The sequence below is a fragment of the Bidens hawaiensis genome, unplaced genomic scaffold, assembly GCF_021521415.1.
Source record: "Bidens hawaiensis isolate Kalapana, Puna unplaced genomic scaffold, B.hawaiensis_p1.1 tig00011073_1, whole genome shotgun sequence".
Classification (NCBI taxonomy): Eukaryota; Viridiplantae; Streptophyta; class Magnoliopsida; order Asterales; family Asteraceae; genus Bidens; species Bidens hawaiensis.
The window spans coordinates 414471-419738 of NW_027491853.1; the positions used below are offsets into that span (position 1 = coordinate 414471).

The following is a 5268-nucleotide window of genomic DNA, read 5'->3' on the forward strand; positions in this document are numbered from 1 at the left end:
GCAAAAAGGTACGGGTACCGGTAGGGGTGTGCAACTTAACCGCCATAACCGTTAACCGAACCATAACCGACATAACCGAACCAATTTTAACCGATAACCGTCATAACCGATGGGGATTAATAAACTTTTAAAAACCGTCAAATACGGGTCGGTTTTGGTTAAAGATAATTCCAAAACCACCATAACAGAACCGACCCATTTATTTAACCAACAATATGTTTGGGGCTAACTCCCACTAACATATTGTTGGATTATATCATTTTGATGATTTTCGTTCTACGTTTGTTATAAAATTAAGTTGAATTTCATTGTTGGATTATATAATGTCATTATCTTTGTTTGATAAATTAATATTATGGATTATATATTTTGTTGTATTATGTCATATTGGTTTTTTTTGTAATAATCCGTGCCAAACTTTTAGGCCCAATTACATTTTTTGGTTGTGGTTAAGCGACCCATAGCCGACCCACTATAACCTTCAAAACCGATTAACCGAAACCGCCATAAAGGATCGGTTATGGTTATGAATATCTATTAACCGACATGTCGGTTATGGTTATGGGTTGACTCAAATCCACCCCAAACCGACCCATACACACCCCTAGATACCGGTATTGAATTCAATACCAATTTTTAAGTTTTCGGTATATTTTTGTTACTGATACCGATACCGAACCTATCATTTTCGTTTTCAAAAAACCTGGACCCACTTATTTCACCCCTGGGAGAGCAATTCATTTTCATTTGAAGCCACGTGACAGACAATCAACCCACCAGATCAATTTCCATTACCGGCGGAAATATGGTATCGGATTCGGACCCGCAATGTGAAGAAGGTTAGTTGAACGGTTGATAATTAGTTATTACTACTCAAATTATACTGTTATAGTTTTAAATTATTAACCTATTAATAATTTCATAATAGTTTACTGACTTACTTATTAATTATTATGACGGATGTTTTAGGGTTTAGAACTGAATTGCAAATTTATTATATTTCAAACTAAGAGATAGATAGTACTAACAATGTTGGACCTAATATAATCAGTAATGTGTTTCACATAAATAGTTTTACCTCCTTTACGGAGGAGGCTGGGATACCCGAAAGATGATGGTTATCGGTGAAGGGGGCATTTCGAAAGAGTGTAGTTAAATATGAATTAGTTAATAGTTTTTGAATGTTTTGCTAGTTTATCTAGGCTAGAAAACTAAGACTTTTGAGTTTGAGTTCGAATACGTTAAGTTTATGTTTAATTTGAGTAGGATTAGCATGATTTATTTTAGTATAAATAGATGGGACCAAGAGTCATTGTAATTATAATATACAGAAAGAGTCGATCTTGGTTGAGATCAAATTTCGTGTTTGCGTTCTTGGGCCTGATATCCAATAATAACTAGTTCTTAATAGAGGAGATAGTAATAGGTGTTTTGATCCATTGTTTGCGTAAACGGTATGAATATGAATTACATTGTTTCTCTTATGGTTTGGGATTAAATATTCATAATGACTTGATGCTTTATCGTCTTCAAGCTTAGAAATTTTAACATACATGAAATGTGTTCGTAGATTATTTCTAATGTCTCAAAAGGATAATATACAGGTTGACGTGCATTCCGGTTGCTATGTTGAACCAGCTTATGAACGCATTGCGGTGGATATTATAGGCATGCTCAAATGAATAAGGCTCTTGGAACTTGGAAGACATTTCTGGGCTTCGAATTCTAATGATGGTATGTGATGATTTTTATGTGCGGTTAACTTTAAGTCAGTTTATTGCAGTGTAGTCATCTTATTCTATTTTAATTTTTACTACAATAATATCTACCACTAATGATACAACTGATCTGTCATTATGACACTGCCAAATAATGCATAGAGTATGAATGAATAGTTACAATGGTTCTGTTTGTTGTTTTAAAGTTTTAACATGCTTCTATGCGATATATGCTAGTTCAGAGATGGATATAGAACACTATGAAACTTAAGTATATGCTAGTTGAATGTTAGTTCCATTGCCGTGCTTATGAGGCAATGAGGTTTTGTTAATGGTTAGATGTTCATCACGTTTGGCTTAATTATTGAAGATGAAATTATTTGAAGGGGTAAAATAAGTATAAAATGATGAATCTTAAAAATAAAAATAATAATACACAAGTTAATAATGATAATAAATTTTCACCAAAAAACTTAATAAATAGAAGTATGAAATAAATAATTTGAATTCAAAAGGATTGGAATATGTGCTATTAATAAATATTCAAAATACAATAAAATAAAGATAATATAAATTAAAAAAACACATATGATATTTAGTTATTAAGTTGTGATCGGGTTTTATCTGGGAAAACAAATCTGCATATTAAAAAAACACATATGATATTTAGTTATTAAGTTGTGATCGGGTTTTAAAGAATTAATTGCACAGATGGTCTTGTGGTATGACACATTTGGTCCCAAGTTTCATTTCCTATAGTTTGCACAAGCATAACACATTTGGTCGCTAGAATGGATGTCAGTTAAATACCCCTTAATATTAAAATTTAAAGAGATAAATTAAAACTAAAATAAAAGTTAGAAGTGTCTTTGGTCACATTGCAAGTATGGATTATTATCGGCCAAATGGTCATAATTTGGATTATTAAAGTCAGTGTGCCTTCTTTAAGTTATCCTCTTTATTTAGTATTCAAGGATTAATAATATGATAAATAATATTGTCTAGTGCCTCATGCCTAGGTTTTTGGGACCTAAAGGCCTCGAAGTACCTTGCACATTTTAATACAAGGTGCTGTAAGTTCCAATGCTACCGTTACTATTTGAGAGCATTAATGTGCCTCTTCTGATAATAGCACATTTTTTGGGTAAAACTTTTGCAGCATTAATTTAATCTTTTCATTTATTTATTTGAACCGTTAAGATTTGATGTTGAAAAATCAAATCTTGAAATTCCAAATACAAAACTGTAATTGCTGTTTTTAGCTGCTAGGCCATGAAAAATAGTTGATTGCAGCATGTTACTCCAAGTTTATTTTATTAGTAATTTAGTCTATGAAAAAAGATAATTCTTATCAATCTATAGCTAAAAACTTAACAATTTGACTTGTAGAGACAAACTCTAGCACTTATTAGTTAGTAGTTAAAAAATATTATGTATGGATAGGTTGTACTTTTTTAACCTTAATCGTAGGCTTGTAAATTAACTGAACGTTTGTTTATCTTCGTTTATTTAATAAACGAACAAACATGAACAATTTTTTTTGTTCATTTAGTTAAATGGACATGAAACATGTCTTGCTCATTTATTTTTGTTCATGAATGTTTGTTCATTTATGCTCAATCGTTTAAAGTCATGTTTGTTACTTTAGGTTTGTTCAAGTTTAATATTTTAGTCCCATTGCAGTATAATCTTGTTTAACAATTTTTTAAACCCAACACATTATTGTTTACATTTTCATTTAATTGGTTTTAGCTCAATTTTGTTTGTTCATCTATGTTCAGTTACATTTGTGAACCGTTTGTTTATACCGTTAACAAATGAACATAAGCGAACGCAAACACATTTATTTCTTAACGAACGAACATGAACAAGAAAACCTCGTTCATTTTATTGTTCATGTTCGATTGTTTGTTCGACTAATGTTAAATGAACGAACATGAGCGTGCTCCATTTGTGTTCGTTTGGTTCGTTTACAAGCCTACTTTTAATAAGAAATATAGTTTCAATTATAAATTATATGCATAATAAAACTCTTAATTGAATCTGCATTTAATATTGGAATTTAGCGAGTAATTCGATTTCTAACAACCCCGTTGACTACTTGACTTTTACATCCGGAAAGACGATGTTGAATGGCTATATAAGATCTCAATCAGGCCATTGTTTCTGCACTCTCATTGTTCTCGCCAGTTCATTTCTTTTTCTAAAAAAAATGATTAATGCCTATTTGAATGCAAGCCATAACGTCATGAAAATCTCTAAGCTCATCTCGGATCTTTCCGAGATGAAAGAAGATGATTACGAAAAGGTTAAAATGTATGAAAAATAATCTCTGAATTAGAATTTGAATACATCAGAGTAGCTGGTTTATCAAATCAGTTTCCCTGCTCTGTGTACTTTTTGAAAGAAGGTATATTTTTTATTCACAACAATCTTTGGTAGATGTAGATCCGACTGTCAAAATAGAAACTTTATTCGATGTCTTTTGTTTCATGTCCGCTTTAGGTATTATTTGTAGACATTAATGGTTTCCAATTGTGCAGCGATTGATAAGTATAAGGAGCTGAGGAGGGCGTGTGAATTCCACGCCTTGACAGAGTTATGCAGGCGCACGTCTGAGGAAAAAGAACTCAAGAAGAAAGGAAAACGCCCACTTGAAAATGATGTATCCGCTGAGTCCTCAGCAGGCGGAAGTGCAAGTGGAAAACGGGGGGAATGGTGGCTGAGGCTTATCAACAGCCCGATGAACAACAATAAGTAGACGACAAATGCATGCATTTCAAGAGATCTGTCAGCTGTCTTTGTTGTTTTTGTTCATCTGTTTTCATGTTTTTGTAATAAGTTTCTGGTAATTTTTTTGGTTATCAGGACAGTTTTAAGTGTGGTTTGACAATACTTACTTATCTCAATTCTCAAACAATGTCAGTTTTTTTTTCTTTTATTTTGAAAGCGATTACATGTTAAGTATGTTTCATTTTCTGGTGGATGTTGTAACCTCTCGTCTCGGCATGTAATTTTACGCCTTTAGGTGTATGTGTGATGTACACAGATTGATGAATGCATACAATTATCATTAATCTATTGGGTTCTCATACAGTCTGCATAACTGCTTTGGTTAAAATCCTTAATCTGTTATGTAAATCCTTACAGTTGTGCTTCCAAAATGTTTTACTTTTAGAATTATTACGGTTTCAGTTATCTGCTTGTGTAATAATTTAAGTTACGTGCAGGGCTTGCTGCACTTGATTTCAGTTGATTTTTCTAGATATTTTTTTACCACTGATTTTCAAGCTAATAGACCATATCATTTGGTGATTTGATAAAACTCATATTGCACATATAACTTGAGCCCGGCTTGTTGCGAGCTTTGTCTCTAAAGCTCAATATCGACACATGAGTAATTTTACAAGTCTGGGCTCGGTTCTTCTATTATTTATTTATGATTTAACTATTTTTATTTATCTATATACTTTTAATACATATGTTTTTATACATATGCTTTGTCTCTAAAACTATTTTGAAATTGAGAACTTTAAAAACCATTTTAGAC

General features: G+C 32.0%; 1 long non-coding RNA gene across 1 annotated transcript; it reads left to right on the forward strand.

Moving 5' to 3' along the window:
- Nucleotides 1-718: 718 nt before the first annotated feature.
- LOC143536951 (uncharacterized) lies at nt 719-4778 on the forward strand. The gene is made up of 3 exons (XR_013135966.1): nt 719-839; nt 1605-1734; nt 4262-4778. It is a non-coding gene; the product is annotated as an uncharacterized LOC143536951 (long non-coding RNA).
- The last annotated feature ends 490 nt before the right edge of the window (nt 4779-5268 follow it).